At 41.6% G+C, this 18,090-nt stretch overlaps 1 long non-coding RNA gene across 2 annotated transcripts in view; it reads left to right on the top strand.

Annotated features, from left to right (window-relative positions):
• LOC138739878 (uncharacterized) overlaps positions 1–14,261 on the top strand; it is a 30,340-nt gene extending 16,079 nt beyond the window's left edge. For both annotated transcript variants that reach the window (XR_011342515.1, XR_011342514.1), the window contains exons 2-3: positions 3,208–3,280; positions 13,927–14,261. This is a non-coding gene — a long non-coding RNA (uncharacterized lncRNA). The remainder of the gene's footprint in view (positions 1–3,207; positions 3,281–13,926) is intronic.
• The last annotated feature ends 3,829 nt before the right edge of the window (positions 14,262–18,090 follow it).

The raw sequence follows: 18,090 nt of genomic DNA, 5'->3' as shown, positions 1-18,090 counted from the left end.
AGGGGCTCGGTGGCTAAGCGTCCCATGCATGCGGAGGGCAGCAGGCGCCTCGCGGCGAGGAGCCCGTGGAAGCTGTGGGCCGAGGGAGACTGCTATTAGGAGACTCGCACCTGGGCTGAGACCTGGTGGAGACCGGCTCGAACTGCCTAGAGGGGATTACCAGGCATCGGAACCAGGATGCGAGGAGGTGCTGAGGGCGCTGAAGAGCTCCTGACTGTGTCGAAGGTTCGGTTCCAGAGCTTAGATTTGGATTGGACTCTGTAGCTGTGGGGCCTGCAGAAACTTTGGAGGCGAATCTATGGACACTTGATGAATCTGGGGGGACTCTTGTTTGCTTCTCTCTTTCTGATTGTAAGAGGCGCTTAGGCAATACCTGTCGGTGGCAAATCTGTCTGCCTTGAAGCAGGAAAAAAGAAATTTCATGTAATAGGACACGGTTTTATTACTATGAAAATCACTTGAATTTTGAATATTTTCATTCTGCACAAATCCTTTGGCAACCACATTTATACTGCTTCATTTTTCATTAAAAAAAGACTGACACAGACATTTGGAGAAATCTAGCCATTTATTATTGCATGAAAAGTAATTGTGCAAATTGTTCAGCCAATATTTCTAAATGCCAAAATAACTGCCAGGAAAGCGGTATTCTGCTATTTGGATGAAAAGTTCATCATATCTGGCTTTCTTCAGAATTAATTTTCCTGTGTATGCCTGAAATCTCTGTAAGTGGTAGTTAAACATACAATTGGAAAGGAAAACATTTCTTCCGTTTTCTTTTGAAACCGGAGGGAAATGATTTTAGACTTTCTCAGAGGAACAAGATATTCCTGTCAAAGAAATTCGAGGCACTTTCCTTGCTGGTTTTTAAATATGCCTTGAGGAAAACAGTACGGTTCTGATTTCTGCTTCCTGAATGTTTTGGCAAAGTCAGGGTCAAAGGCAGTCAGAAATGTTCCTTTTATTGAGTGCATTTTCTCTCATCAAACATTATTTGCTGATAAACAGTTGGTTTTTTCCCCATCCAATCCATTTAATACATTCCTAGGTTTCAGAATATAGATTACAAGAAAAGATTGAGCAAATTAGGTTTTATTCCTTGGAGAGTAGAAGGTTGAGGGGGGATTTGATAGAGGTATTTAAGATTATGAGGGGATAGATAGAGTTGATGTGGATAGGCTTTTTCCCTTGAGAGTAGGAGAGATTGAAACAAGAGGTCATGAGTTAAGAGTTAAGGGGCAAAAGTTTAGAAGTAACATGAGGGGGAACTTCTCTCAGAGAGTGATGGCTGTGTGGAATGACCTTCTGCGAGGAATAGTAGCGGCAGGGTCCGTTTTGTCATTTAAGGAAAAATTGGGTAGGTATATGGATGGGAGGTTTAAGGGCAGAGTGCAGGTTGGTGAGACTAGAGAAGAGTACTTAGTTCAGTGCAGACTAGAAGGGCCAAAATGGCCTGTTTCCGTGCTGTAATTATTATATGATTACATGGTTATATTCCATCATCTTTGCGATGTGATTTGTCCCCATCCATGACTTTTACTTCAACCATTTATTTTTCCAACAAATGAATTTGTGGCTATTTATTTGTTATCATTTGAACATACTTCCTTGTAAAGAAATATGGCACTGTATTCTTTGTAATACAACAGTCTGGATTATTGCAGAAGGCTTCAAGTTGCCAGCCTCGAACATTTCTAGAATGTCTATGCTTGCATCCAACAAATATTCAGGCATCAGAGGCTCATGGTGCAGAGATCATGCTAAGTGGGTGGAGAGAAAAAGTTTGAAAACCACTGTTTTGATCAGACCTAATTGACTTATTATGTGCGCAGTTTCATAACTCCTAAGAAAATGGGCCAATGACCATTTTTCTCAAGCAAAATATTTCAGTAACAATTGGATCTAGAGCAATGATTCTCAACCTTCCCTTCCCACCCACATCCCACCTTAAGCAATCCCTTACTAATCACAGAGCACCGATGGCATAAAGTGGTATGTGAGTGGAAAGAAAAAGGTGGAGAACCAAAGCTGTAGTGTGAAAATATATTCAATAAAACAAAATGACTGTAGATAACTGGAGGACAATTTTATATTCTGCACCTCATATCGTCCTTTTTATAATTTGAATTTATCTTAATCTCCCGTTGTTCTTTTCTGTGCCAGTACCAACACTGATCAAGAATTGCATGCTTTTGGGTGTTAATCTCTTGATCTCTATGGAGCTGACATTCAATGGCATCATAGCTAACCAGCCTCTTAACAATTAGTAGATTAATTGCACTCAGAATATTTCCTTTCTCACTGACACCAACACTCATCTCTCACATTTCGGTGAGTAAAGGCCAAGTCTTCTCCAATGACAATTCTTTCAATGCAGGCAATAATTTAGAATCTACATTGCATCTGCACTGCACAAATTCCAGGGCAACTACAGTAAAGGCTTTGTTCTTCAGTAAGTGCTGGCGTTGTCAGGTGCCAGTTAAGTAATTACGGTACCCAACTCAATGTAGGCTTGTCTGAACTGTCCTGTTATCAAAATGAATTAGGACATTGTCAAAGTTTCCTTGAAAAAATATAACATTTCCACTAACATGGAAATTCTTTGCTCAAAATAGAGACAGAGTATTCAAGAAAAAACACAGGAACCCAGTAAAATAGGGGCATGTGTAAGCTCAACCATTCTATATGATCATATCTGATCTATCCCAGGCCTCAACTCCTTCCTTGTGCCAGATCTCCTGGGTCTCTATAATGGAGCATGTGAATGCCATTTACAAAGAGGGAAAGATAAACAGTGTGGTGATTTGTATATATAACTGTAGCTGGCCCGCCTACTGATGACCTTCTCCCTAGTAACTCCTCCCCTTGTGACCTGGCTATAAAAGTTGACACCGCTCCCCCTATCCATTCATTCGAGCACATGGAATCGGGCCAGCTAAAATCTGGAGTGTATTAAAGTCTATCGTTCTCACTCACTGTCTTTGGAGTCATTGATATAATGCATCACACAAAACTCCCCAATGGGTACCATCCACTCTGTCTATAGGAAGATCTGTGGATATCCACAGGACTGTAGAGTGAGCGTCAAAAACTGCGGATGCTGAAAATCTGAAAACAAAATCATAGAATTTAAATGCAGATCAGACTTAAATTATGGAAAGAAATTCTGTTTTAATTTATTAAAACATCTTTTAATTTGACTCTTAGAAGCTACATGGAAAAGACCAATTCTCCTCGTGAAGAATTATATGCACTGACACCAATTCTACAGGTTGGCAAGGTATAATCTTAGGTCCTTTTTATAATCTTACATGATAATAAATTTAGAGTGTGCGCTTCTCTGAAAATTCAATGTGATCTGTCTGAAAAGGTCACTTCAGCTACCTTCATGTCTGATCCTGCACTCTGAGCAGGTGTGCATAATGAGAATCAATCTTGTGATTTTTTTTCATTATCTGGGTACTATAAAGAATTTCTTGCAGTAGCCTCCATACTTGCAATCCCAATATCTTCTATGTGTACTTTCTCTTTGATTTATAATGTTCAAGTTCAACGATGGCACGGTTAGCTTGGCAGTTAGCGCAATGCTATGAGAGCACCAGTGATCGGGACTGGACCAGGGTTTGATTCTCGCATTGCCTGTAAAGAGTTTGTACATTCTCCCTGTGCCTGTGTGGGGTTTCCCCGGGGATTCTGGTTTCCTTCCACTGTTTGAAATGTAGGTCAATTGGGTGTAATGGGCAGCACAGACTTATGGGCTGAAATAGACTCAAGTTTTGTTGAACCTAAACTTTTTAAAAAATGTCTAAACTTTAAAAAAAATTATTGTCACATGTGCCAAGGTGCAATGATAGAGGTTGTTCTGTGGGCAGACCCTAGTAGACATTCCACACATAGAATAGTAAGTAAGCCGCAGTCCAAAAAATGCAGCCATGTGAGAGATCAGTTACAAGCAGTGGCGCAGTGTTGCGAGAGCTCACCTGAGCACTCCTCTGGCACCTCATAGGGCAGCCCTGGCACCTCGGGGCAGCTCTAGCACCTCATGGAGTAGCCCTGGCACCTCATGATGCCCCTCCGGGCACCTCATGGGATGGCTCCAGCACCTCATTGTCACGGTTTTTGGTGAGCTCCGGCACCTAAAGTATCAGTACTGCACCCCTGGTCACAAGGGATCAATGTTAAGGTTCACTCAGGAGTCTGATAATAGTGGGGAAAAAAAAAACTGTCCTTGAATTTGGGGTCAGATAATTTAATTTTCACGTCAATGCCAGGTTAATATGATGTTAGAATGCTCTATGCATAATATCCAGAACATTGGGCATCTCTAGAATATATCATCATTTCAAATATTCTTAATCAGTGTACTGACCACATCTTCTCCTACAAAATGGTTGGAAATCCACTTCTGGAAATTCATCCAGGCTCCTTTCGGAAGAGTGCCTTTCCATCTTGCCTTAATCCTCTGATAGCACTACAGTAAAGATGGTGCTTTGATTACCCATATCAGAAACTTCCCCTGTTAATCTGGATACAACATCATTTTCGCATCTTGAAGGTGTAGCCACATGGAGATAGCAAAATAACCGTGATTGCATTCCTGAAGCTGACGTGGTCAGAAGTATGTGAGTGGAACTAGAATGATTTACGGTCCATGACAAAAGGAAACGATCGACCTAAACGAAAATGGAGAAACATCCTCATTGCAAAATTATGGATAATGTTGATTTCCCTACTGGCACATAATTCAATCCACTTTTTTTTTGAAGTGCAATACACAAATGGAATCAGTTGTTTCTGGCCGTCATTCATCAATTGATTAATGGCCGGATGGCAGTGCCTGAATTGCAGGTATCACAGACATGTGATACTTGTTATGTCCTTGTTATGTTGTGATGCTCTCAATTTATTGCTTAAGTGCTGTTTGTCTAAACCATGTGTACTTTCTGAGTCTCAGACTTCCTCCATTTTATCAGTTTTTTTCAAGCAGGTGTTGCACAGATATTAGCCCAAAGGTTGAATGTGGTTAAAAAAAATCTTTAAAAAACTGAGTAAAAGAATGAGACCTCTTCCAAATTCTTTGAATCCTTTCACTTTATTTCAATCCCAGGTGGCACGATCTGTTTGGTCAAAAATAAGTACAGTAGCAACATTTATGCACATCAACAGTGAAGTAAAGTTGATGAATTTGAAATTTTAATTTTATATTTAGACACACAGGCCATTTTGGCCCACAAGTCCGTGCCGCCCATTTTATACCCCAGCGCATTTTGAATGGTGGGAGGAAACTGGAGCCCCATCCCGGAGAAAACCCACACAGACATGGGGAGAATGTACAAGCTCCTTACAGACAGTGTGGGATTCGAACCCTGGTCAGGTCCTGATTGCTGGCGCTGTAAAGGCATTGTGCGAACCGCTACGCCAACCATCTTTTTCTGCTTCTCCTAAATTATGAATAACTTCTTATGTACCACATTATTTTCCATCTACCATCTTCTTCCCATTCAATTAATCTTCACATATCATTTTGCAGATTCCTTCGGTTCTACCGAAGACTTTTATATCCTTCTTAAAGTTCAAGGTTCAAGGTCCAAGATTCCTTTAATTGTCATGTAATAAAACATTAAAAATGCAACATACACGATTTACTTTTATAGACAATAGACAATGGGCACTGGAGTAGGCCAATTGGCCCGTTGAGCCAGCACCGCCATTTATCGGATCATGGCTGATCTTTTGACTGATATAAGGCAGAGTTGCCATAAGCCTGATGCCCCTAACAACAGGAGAAAGAGAAGCAAAAGAGAGTCCATTCAGAGTCACTTACTGTCTGCAGATTCACCTCCAGCGCCCCCTGCAGCCTCTGCAGCTGTACACTCCCGCTTGATCCATTGGCAACCCGAGCTTCAGATCTAAACCTCCGATGTGTTCAGCACCTGAGGCCCTTCAGCAGCCCTTCATGCCCTCAGCTCCCTCTTGAATCCTAGCAGGTTTCCATGTGGTACCCAGCAGTCCACAGCCCTTTCAGGGCCCCTGACTGCAAGTAGCTGGCAGCCTGTTTGGGTTCTTCAGCCATTGAGCCCCTTGCTGATTGGCTGCCTTTGTCAACTTCCTGTAGGGTCATCTCCTCTGCTTCTCCTTATCAACAGCAGGAGTGGGGAGGTGGTTTCCCTGTTCTGGTGCCTTACAACATTCTGCTGCTCTCTGCAGTATGCAACCCCTCGCGGTACATTTTGAACACAGACCCAGGATTACATGATTTTACTTACAAATGTCATTGAGTCCTTTAACAGGTCATTTAGAGCCTATACAGAGCAGCCTGTGTTAGAGTCAAGTGGATGAATCCTTTGGAGCAGCGCTGTGTCTCCTCTCTCCCGGATCTGCACCAGTGACAGTGCTGCCATTACAAGTTAGATAATGATAAAAGGAAACTATTCTTTAATTAAGTCTTAACCAAAGTTTTATATGTGTAAAACATAATTTCCATACGACTTTTCTGCATAATTCCATTTACAAATCCAAGGATCCTATGTCTTTCACTAACCATTCTCTTGAGGTGTTTTACTTCTTAATATAAGGATCTCCATCTCTCCACTTCAAAGCTCTCATTCAATCTATCTCTCAAATTTTCTGACAGATTATATCATTTCCCTCTTTTCAATATTAATTTGTTTGCAAGAAGAAAATTTCATGGCTAAGACATGGATGACCTGTTGCTACCTGGGAGCAATTTTAATCCCACCCACTCCACAACGTCTGGTCAGGATGAAAAATAGTATCACTTATAATCTCTGAAACTAATGGCAGAAGAGATTCTGGCTTTCATCTGCTCTCCTCAGTTCTTCTTCAGGTTGAGATTGAGCAGGACTTGCTTTCATTCCAGATTTAGGGGTTCTGATGAGGTTAATGAGGCCAATATAGAAACCACATATCCATCTACCCATTTCACACAATTTGGGGTGAGAGAAGGCAGCTCATTTCCTTAAAGAGCCGGTGGGACCAGGCACTACAATAATGAAAGCTGTAAATGATATTACCATGGGTTTCAATCCTCAAGCAATGAGAAGTAGGCCCAGAAGTTAAAAATAGAGCCTCACTTTTGATTTCCCTTGTGCACAGCTGCAGTCTGTTAGGGTGTGGTTGCACTGCTTCCTGCCGTGTGGTTCTGTTGCATGCAGTTTTCCCTTGAGGGAAACTATAATTTCACGAACTCCGTGTGTGCCAATAACACGAGCCCCTGGAGAAACAAGAATGTTCCTCGCTTCAAAACCACTTTACCCGAAACATCCCACTCCTCCAACCTCCGGGAACAGATGAACAGCGGAAGACTTTACCTGTGCAAACTCTTTGGTGTATTTACCCTTTGAAGACTTTTGTTTCAGTGCAAAACAATTATTTTTTTCCTCTCAGGCATGTGGATGAAGGGTCAAAAACCCCCATACAGGCCTTCACTAATTTTCAGATGATCAGGCTTCATTCTTCCTTTTCCTCCCACTGCACAAGCACAGGTTTATGATTATTAATTTAATAAATCATAAATAATTGCACATACCAGTCGAATTACACCACATCAAAATTTCCAGGCATATCTTCAAGGTTTTTTTTACAGAGCACAATTAAAACCAGAACATTTACAAACAAAACCACGATGAAGGGCACAAGGCAATGAAACCAGTTTGAGCTGCCACATTCAGATTGCTGTTCAATTTTGCCTTTTTTTCCTCCTGAAGCCACTGTTAAAAGGACAGTTCCTCAGGAGCTGGCTGTCAATGGGCAGGGTTGGCACCAGAACGCATGTTCGAGGGGCTATTTTGGAGCCATCATGCACCTATTATTCACATGCATGCTTTGGCAGCCGATGTTAGCAGGCTATTTGACAGTGGGACAGGAGAATTCCAAGCCTTGCATTCATACAAATTGACTCTGTTGCAGATTTAGTGCAGAAGATTCTTATCTTTTTCTTCATTTTTAGCTGAGGTAACCAATTAGTAATGCCTTCCAACACGTTATCTGGCTCAGAATGCTGCAGTCAGGCTCCTGTCAGGTGCTAAGAACAGGGACCCAATCACTCCTATTCTGCCTCTATTGGCTGCCAGTATGGCTCGGAATTGATTTTAAAGTTCTCCTGTCTGCCTACAAAAGCTCTTAATGGGCTAGCCTCCTCTTACATCATGGATCTTCTAACTCCTTATTCCACTTCAAGATCCCTCAGGTCGTCTAACTTGGGGTGCTTGGCTGTCCCGTGCTCAAATCATAAACTCAGGGGAGATCCCACCTTTGCTATTGCAGCCCCCAATCTGTGGAACAACATTCCTCTTTCTAGCAAATCGGCCCCTTCTATCAACTATTTTCTATCTAGAATGACGATGTACTTTTATTGACTAGTCCTCCTTGTGCACCTGATTGTTACCTTGTGTTCTAACTTCTCAGATTTGTTTTATTCTGTACTTTAGTTGCCTAGTAGTGATGTCTTTTTGATCTCTATACCACTTTGGTCAGAGTGAGTTGTTTTGAATGTGCTATAAAAATAAATAAACTAAACTAAACTAAACATTAGTTGAAATAAAATAACTCTGCCCAGATTGAGCTTTAGAATTGGGATTCTCCTTTCCTATATGGATAAACTCTTCATATTATTACCAGGTGAAGGAAGATATTAATATTGTTATAAAGTCAGACCAGTTCAGATATCAGAGCACTGTAACCTTATTATTTCCCTGTTGGTATCCACAATGATCAAGTCTGCATGCTAGCCTGTACCAAATTGGTTGATGTCTGCCTGGCTGGGGCCAATTGGCCTTGGGGAATTAGCACTCACAATTGTGCTGTGTTTAAGACAATGAGCATGGACATTACCAATTGAGTCAATGTTATTTTTATTAGGGAATATTAAGTCAATTGCTTTGGGATTGAGATTATGTGCCAAATTGAATTTTTACATTTGGCTTTGGGTGTTTCTAAAAAAAATGTTTGGCTATTACATGGAAATCTGATTTGGTTTTAGGAATGCAAAGGTGGCATACTGAAATAAAATCTTGTATTCCTTTAGAAAAGATAACGTATAATTTGAGGGATCAATATCATTTTTTTGTAAAAGTATGGAGTTCATATTTAAAAACTCTTGGTTTTAAAGTTTGCTCTCAGTTTCCACAGCTCAAAAGTGGATAATGATTGGTTTTAGTGATGATCTCCTTCCTTCTTTCTTTGTAGGTGGGTCGGGGAAGAGGGAGGGTGTTAGTGGGATGGATGAGGTAGGTTGGGGGGGAGGGTTTAATTTAATCATACAATGGACTTTCAGATGAGTTTAAGATTTGGTTGTGCCATCCATGTCAGAATGGACTGAAATGTTCCATCCAGCTCCACGTATGAAGAATGGGTTTGTGGGATAACATGTGAGGGGGGCTGGAGTGCATCAGTAAGGAGTTAATGTTTTCTGAAGAGAAAAGGAAGAATTTGCAAAAGAAGACAGAGAACTTGTGCTTCTACCCTAATCTGTCGAAGCATGCTGTGTGGTATGAAATTCCTTAGTGTGAAAGCAATTAAATGAAAACCAGCCTCATCGGCACCCAAGCTCATTCTCAACAATTTTCCAAGGCTAGGGAAGTACGAACCGCTCAAACCCACCATATCAGTGCCCATTGTGAGATTTAATATCCCTCGTGTTGATTGTGGAGATAACATGAACACTCTCACTGAAAACTTGGCAGGGTAGCAACATAAAGTGAGAGTGAATTGAGTAGTGAGACACAGCACCCTGTTCTAACCACGACTTCTGTGACCACCTTCTGCTCCACATAGGAACTCAGGCAACTGCATGGCATATGAGCATTGACAGGAATGCTGCAAGCAATCGGATTTCAGTGCTTGTTGCCATTGAAGAGGCCCCCTAAAGGACGAGTGAGAATAATAGTGGCCACTTTCGACCCTCAGCACTAAATTTCAATAGTTTTGACATCTGCTGCTTGACTGACCTGAGTAGACACCAGTACTCTGCTCTTATCACTTATCTGGAAAATGAGTTGCATTCCCTTTACATTTCTCGTTCATTCTCCATTGAATTAATTGGCACCCACAATTAAGATGGTCTTCATGCAAAAACCGATTTACTTTGAGTTGGGCAGCAAGGTTGGCATAGCAGTTAGCGCCACACCTTTACAGCACCGACGATTGGGGAGGGGGGGTTTGAATCCCGTGCTGTCTGTAAGGAGTTTGCATGTTCTCCCTGGATCTGCATGGGTTTTCCCCATGGGCTCTGGTTTCCTCCCATCGTTCGAAATGTACTGGGGATTGTAGGTCAATTGGATGTAATTGGGTGGGACGGGCTCATGAACCGAAGGGGCCTTTACTGTACTGTATGTCTACATATGAATTTAAAATTTTATTTCCCTGGAAATTAAGTCCAGTGGAAAATTGGACCATGCATATTTGGCATAAGCTTTGCTGGTGCTCTTGAAGTTTATTTTTTGATGCTTAATGGCAGAATTAATGTAACCATCATTGGGATAATGCCTCTTTCTATCCTTCCTGATGCAAACTTAAGCACAAAAGTGTAATCTATGTTTATGATGGAACAGTCTCAGATAAACCCGGAACACACCACAGTTGTTCAATAATTTTTGCATTAGATAACTGAGAAGTGCGGTAGAATAGAAGGATCTGGGAATCCTAAACTTGCCCATTGCCCTCTTGCTGATAAAGGTGCAGGGTTCCTTCGTTTTCCTTTCCTGAAGTTCAGAATCAGCTTCTTGGTCTTGTTGACCTTGAGGGCAATGTGTTGTTCTGGCACCCACAACCAGATTCTCAATCTACATTTATATTCTGACTCACCATTACCCTTAATCAGTGAAGAACAGTGGTGCTCTCAGCAAATTTGTGCATTACACTTGAGCACAATTTGGCGAGGGAGTAACATGTATGGAGGGAACTAATCACACAGCCTTGAGGTGCCTTTGATCAGCGTGGAGGAGGTGATGTTACTAATCCCCACTGATTGGAGTCTGCTGATGAAGAATTTGAGAATCCAGTTGCAAAAAGAGAAATTGAGTCCCAGATCCCAGTGTTTGATTATCAGTTTTGTTAGAATGATGGTAATAAACTCCAAGCTGTAGACCAGGGATGGGCAACCTTTTTTTTTAAAACACACGTTCCACCTTAAGTAATCCTTTTAGACCCCTGGTCTACAGCAAGGGTGGGCAAACTTTTTTTTTTAAACTCACGTTCCACCTTAAAATTCCCTATGCCATAGGTGCTCTGTGATTAGCAAGGGATGTAGGTGGGAAGGGAAGGTCGAGAATCACTACTCTAGGCCCAATGGTGACTGAAATCTTTTGCTTGAGAAAAATTGTCATTGGCCCATTTCCTTTGGAGTTCTGAAATCCTGCACATAATGAGTCAACTAGGTATGATTAAAACAGCGCTTTTCAAACTTTTTCTTTCCACCCACACATTGCCTTAAGCAATCCCTTACTAATCACAGAGCACCTATGGCATAGGGAATTTTAAGGTGGAACGTGAGTTTAAAAAAAAGTTTGCCCACCCTTGCTGTAGACCAGGGGTTCCAAACCTTTTTGTTCCTCTGTACCCCTTAGCCATTTTTATAGGTTGTTGTGTACCCCTAAAAATTAAGGATAAAAAAAACATGGCATTATGCAATCTGACTGCAGATTACAACAACATGTATTGTACAGTAGTGTTTTTTTTCTCTCAGACCCAATGTACCCCCTGAAAAATGCAAATGTACCACTATGAGTACATGTACCACAGGTTGGGAACCCCTGCTGTAGACAATGAATCTCCATGTGGTCCAAGTGGTCAGGTGCAGAGGGCCAACCAGATGACATCTACTTTTGACCTCTTGTGGTTGTAGGTGAACTGTTTTTTTTCATTCCAAGCAGCATACAAACCATTACCACATCTCTCATTTTATTGTTCCCTGCATTGCAGAGTTCACTAAAACAATCACAAGGCAGCTATTTAATTGCTTTTGATATCAATGAGTGGAAAGTGCCATCTTGGCCATTTAGATTTGACAAAATTTCTGGTTGCCTGAGATGTCAGATGCATGTGGATGACATTCATTTACCAGAAAGGGGTCCCATTAATACTATGAAAACAGAAAAAAAGTTTCCTCTCTCTCATGGTGGATCAGCAGCAGAAGTGCAGATGGCTCCTTCACTATGAGTGAGTCAACCATTTGGGTAGATATTTTCAATGTCTGCCTCTGCTCTGAGAACTGGATTCTGGTGAATAAGGGCCACCATCTGTTTCCACAGCTGTTCAAGATCATGGGTTTGCCAAAGACACCAGCAGAGCACAAATCTAGCTAGATATGAGACTTTTTTTTTCGAAGCAAGCATGGAGGTTTCATTATTGTGCACTGAATGCTGCAGAGGCTTGTACAGCAGAAGACAACCAAGGGAATTGGGAATCTGAGGGGCACAGCAGGAGCAAGGCCACAAGGAAAGCTCAGCACTGATGCTCTCATCTCTTGGTTACAATAAAGGAGGAAGGCAAGAGTAATAGAATCTCTCTGAAAGTGAGCCTGCCAAATCATCGCCTCCAATGTAAAGCCTGTGAACCCCCCCGACACTTCAACTAACTAAATGATCTGAAAAGGCAAAGGAGTCTGCATAACATAATAATTCCTCAGTTCTTGCTTGGGATGTCCAGCTGCACTAAGCATAAAAATAGAGCAGGGTCTCAGAGTCATATACTGGAATAGATCACTATTCTAGCTTTCACCTATGCACCTCATCTGATTTACAGTGCCCTCCATAATGTTTGGAACAAAGGCACCCGTCTTCCTTTATTTGCCCCTGCGCTCCACAGTTTTACATTTCTGATCAAACAATTCACATATGATTAAAGTACGCATACCAGATTTTATGCATGGTTATTTGTACATTTGTTTGTTTGGCCATGTAGAAATTACAGCACTTTTGATACATGGTTCCCTCATTTCAGGGCACCAAAATATTTGTGATATAGCAATAGGATTAAAGTAGTACTTTGTAACATATCCCTTGCATGTGTTTGGCGCCTGTAATTCATGGATATCACCATATGCAGAGTTTCTTCTCTGGTGATGCTCTGCCAAGCCTCCATTTCAGTCATTTTCAGATCTGTTTTCGCTTCAGCATATGAAAGGTGTGCTCCATTGGATTTTGACCGGGTGACTGACTGGGCCATTCAAGAATTTTCCCGTTTTTAGCTCTGAAGGTCTCCTTTCTTGTTTTAGCAGCAAGTTTGAGATCATTATCTTCTGTAGGATGAAGCACTGTCCAATGAGTTTGGAGTTATTTCCTCAAACGAGCAAATAAGATGTTCACCTCAGAATTAATTTTGCTACTGCCATCAGCAGTTACATCATCAATGAAGATAAGTGCACAAGTATCTGTGGCAGCCAGACATGCCCAGGACTTAACACCCCCCACTATCATGTTTCATAGATGAGGTGGTGTGCCTTGGATCTTGGGCAGTTCCTTTATGCTCCACACGTTGCTCTTCTCATCACTCTGATGCAGGTTGATTTTGGTCTTATCTGTCCACAAGACATTTTTTTCTAGAAATCTTCAAGATATTTTTTAATCCTTCTTGGCAAACTGGTATCTGGCCATCCTTCTGTGGCTAACTAGTGGCTTGCAACTTGCACTGTAGCCTCTGTATTTCTGTTCATGAAGTCTTCTGCAGACGGTAGTCATTGACACATCAACACCTGCCTCCTGAGGAGTGTTTCTGATCTGTTGGATAAGCTCTTGGAGATTGTTCTTCATTATGATGAGAAATCTCCTGTCACCAACAGTGGTGGTCTTCCTTTGAAATTAGTGAACTCACTTGTACGTTCTCCCATCTGAATGATGTTCCAAACTGTTCATTTTGGTAATCCTAAGTTCGGGCGATGTCTCTTACTGTTTTATTCTTGTTTTTCAGCCTCATAATGGCTTCTTTCCTCTGGTCCTCATGTTGAAACGTGGCAACTACAGACTCCAAAGGTGATCAAAAGCTTAGAAGCAAGCCTAGCTCTCTTTCACCTGAACTGATGAAGCAAATAAACATACCTGAGTACTCACAAACACCTGGGAAGCCAAATCTCCCAAACATTATAGTGCCCTGAAACGAGGGGACAATGTATAAAACATATTGTAATTTCTACAAGATCAAACCAAAATGTGTACAAATAACCATGACTAAATCTGGAGTGTGCACTTTAATCATATGTGAATTGTTTGATTACAAATTTTAAATTGTGGAGCATGGGGCCAAATAAAGGAAGAAAAGAATGTCTTTTGTCCCAAGCATTATGGAGGTTTCTGTATATTGTATGGATACAAAATGTACTTCTGCACTATACAAATGAAGGGGATGCTCACAGCTGGGGCAACCTCCTGCCAGATTCTCCAACTTGTGGTGGTCCTGGCAGGTATCCTTCTCATTTACTGTGCCCAGCAGCATGAATCCCAGGAGCCCCATGTCCCTCAGTGAATCTTACTCTGTTTTCATTCCCATTTCTAGGGTGGCACGGTTGGCGTAGCGGTTAGTGCAACGCTGTTACTGCGCCAGCGATTGGGAGCAGGGTTTGAATCCCGTGCTGTCTGTAAGGAGTTTGTACGATCTCCCCATGTCTACATGTGTTTTCCCCGGGTGGGGGCTCAGGTTTCCTCCCACCATTCGAAACGTACCGGGGGCTGTTGGTTAATTGGGCGGCATGGGCTTGTGGGCCAAAATGGCCTGTCACCAGGCTATATGGCTAAAATTTAAATTTATTTTTAAAATTTAATTGAAAATGTAAAATTTAACTTTAAAGTCTGTGTTGTTGTAGGTGTGGAAAGCGACCCTTTCCCTGACCAGTGCACAGTAAAATGTCAAAAGCTTTAATGAGCTGGCCACAATCCGACGTGAAGGCCTCAGATCTCATTTACCACATTTTTCTGATGGTAAACCACTCAAGCGTTTTTTTTTTACAAAGATCTCTTGATGGATTTCAATTTTGTTTTGTGGAGAACTCCCAATGCAATTCAATTAAACACAATGAGTGTTTAGCACACCAACATAAGGATTCAATTCCATTTCTTTGCAACACAGTTCACAGAACAACAAAATTTCTACCCCCATTTATGTAAAGGACCACCCTAATCTCAATGTATTATGGTTAAGTGGCACTCTGGAAACGAATGCATGCCAAATTGGCTGTGTCTACCAAGGCTCAGTCAACAATTTTTGCAAGTTTTGGCACATTTATCTCAAATTGGCCCTACCTTTCAAATGGTGGCCATGGAGCCATGCCATCTTCCAGAAGACACCTGGAGCTACCGTGCAACAGATGGTCAACACACAGCATTCATTGTACGATTTGAGGTTCTGCCTGTCTGAAGAAAGTCAAAGGGAGCTGTGCTCCAGATTTCCACAGTAGCGCTTATTCATATAGCATCAACCATATACTATTATCTCAATTCAGCCTTTACTGTCGACAATATCTCATTGAAATCTGAGTTAGAGGAGATAATATCAATCTAAATACTCCAACTGAGATTGGGACAAAACAGTTCTCTTGCACCAAACTTAACTTTCGTCTCTCCACAAATTACCACTGAATGCATTAACTATTTGATTTGTTTCATTCTGTGTGAAGTCTGCACTGAAAATACTGACTTGGTGAAATGCTTACAAAATGCGACAGCAACAAGTTGGTTCCATCTCTTATGTTCGGGTAAACAATCCTTTCAAAGAGGCCACCCAAGTAGATAGGGAGGTAAAGAAGGCATGTAGGCAAGCTTGCCTTCATTGGGAAGGGCATTGAGAAAGGAAGTCATGTTGAGGCTGCATAAAACTTGGGTTATGACGCATGGAATGTGGTGTGCAATTCTTGTCACCCCATTGCAGGAAGGATGTGGAGGCTTTGGAGAGAGTACAGAAGAGGTTTATCGGGATGTTATCTGGTGTTCAGGGTCTCAGCTCTGGGAATAGTTTGGACAAATTCGGTTTGTTTTCTCTTGAGCATAGAAGTCTGATAGAGATTTATAAAATTAAGAGTCAGAATCTTTCTCCCGGGGTAAAAGTCTCGCACACACAAGAGGATATGCATTTAAAGTGAAGAGGAAGAAGTTGAAGGGAAAATGCAGAGCAAATATTTTACTCAGAGAATGGTAGGTGCCCAGGACAGGTTGCCAGGGCGAGTGGTGGAAACAGATGCAAAGGTAGCATTTATGAGGCTTCTGGGTGGATGCATGCTGATGAAGGGGATGGAGGGATATCTATCTGGTGCAAGGAGCAGACTTTTACTTTGGCACATCATGCTTAGGCTGGAAGGTCTGTTCCTATGCTGTTCTGTTCTATTTTCATAAATAGACAAAAGAGAGTTACACTGAGGAACAGAACGGTGATCAAAGAAAGCAAGCTTTCGGTGAAACTTTAAAGGAGAGATAGGTGGAAAGATTTGGGTAGGTTAACCCTTTGGACTCCATGTCCTGATTTTCAGGGACTACCAACAAGCGCATATACTCTGTGTTCCCATTTTTCAGGGCTGGTTTTATACTCAGCCACTAGGTGGTTAATACTGATTTTAAACCTTTCATACTGTAGTTCACCCATGGACACGGTGTATATATTAGGAAAGGTTAAATGTAGCCAGAGTCCAAAATGTTAATAGAGAACCTGGGCTCCACTCAGGTAAAGGGCTAATGACTGGACAAAGGGCATAGAAAGATCCAAAAAGGAGCAAAAGTAAAACAAGGAAGTCTGCAGACACTGTGATTGAAGTAAAAACACGACGCTGGAGAAAATCAGCAGGTCAAACAGTATCCTTTATATAACAAAGATAAAAATACATAACTGATGTTTCAGGCTTGAGCCCTTCATCAAGGTATGGTGGGTTCATCAAAGTATCAAGGCATACCTTGATGAAGGGCTCAAAGCCTGAATATTGCTTCTGTATCTTTATCTTTTATCACTGTTTGACCAACTGCGTTTCTCCAGCGTCATGTTTTTACAACATGAAGGAGCAGAACAGGATGAATTTAAATTTCTCAGAGGACTGGAATTTTCAGTGATCGAGAGGCCCAGGTCTATTCTGCAACTTGAACATCATTTAAATGTGGCAATGGTAGGGCAGCAAGCACAGAAAGGAGGAGGATTTTCCCCACTTCATAAGTAAGGCAGCAGAGATTTGGACCAACTGAATGTAAGGAGGGAGAATGGCTGACAGAGCACTGAAATAGTTTCATCCGGAGATTCAGGGAAATTTCGATGGGCTGAATAGCCTACTTTAACTCCTATGTCTTATGGTCATGTGGAAACCCATCTGGATGGGAGATTCACTGATGTTAAGCTGAAGTTGAACATGTCCCCTGGGGTGCAACAAACAATCTTTGGGCTGGCGGCAAATTGGGGCTGGAAAATCAAAGTTTGATCAGCTTCTATCCAGATAAGTTGGCAGGGAGAGGGATGTAGAGAGGAAATGGAGGCACTGTCTGTTTCATTGCATCGGTACGTGGACTAAATCAATGATAATTGAAGCGATGCTATGACTTTCTGTGTCAAAGGTTGAGAGTGGAAGTCCAATTCAGCAAGGAATTTTGCATTTTATTGTTCACTGTGCAGAAATCTATCTATTGTTTGGCAGGGCCAGCATTTATTTCCTGTATACAAATTGCCTTTTGGCCAGAGATTGGCTTGTTAAGCCAATAGAGGGGCCCTCACACTGGTGGGTCTGGAGTCACATTTTGCCCAGACCAGGACAAGATGATAAATTCCCACGTCATCCACTGTAATAATTACAAGTAAAATCACAGAAATGCTGGAGGAACTCAGCCGGTCTTCTAGCATTAAAAGTAGGCAGGGACTGATATTAAAAAAACAGACTGATGAAAAGGGAAGAATGGAAGGGGAAAGAATACAAACAAAAGGTGTTAATTGTATATTGTGACAGATTATGTTATATTTTATATTGTATATAGATAGGTTTTAAAGGAGATGAATTGTTGCAGTTTTTTTTAGTGTAGGTCACATACAAACACTTCAAAACAGATCTCATTTAAAATTCCAGAGCTGTGGTCAAGCCAGACAGTTCAGGCTCTGGGTGCCTTTGTAAAAACTTTA

The sequence above is a fragment of the Narcine bancroftii genome, chromosome 7 (assembly GCF_036971445.1).
Source record: "Narcine bancroftii isolate sNarBan1 chromosome 7, sNarBan1.hap1, whole genome shotgun sequence".
Lineage (NCBI taxonomy): Eukaryota > Metazoa > Chordata > Chondrichthyes > Torpediniformes > Narcinidae > Narcine > Narcine bancroftii.
The sequence above is the reverse complement of the archived record's forward strand: the minus strand, read 5'-3'. Positions and strand labels throughout refer to the sequence as shown.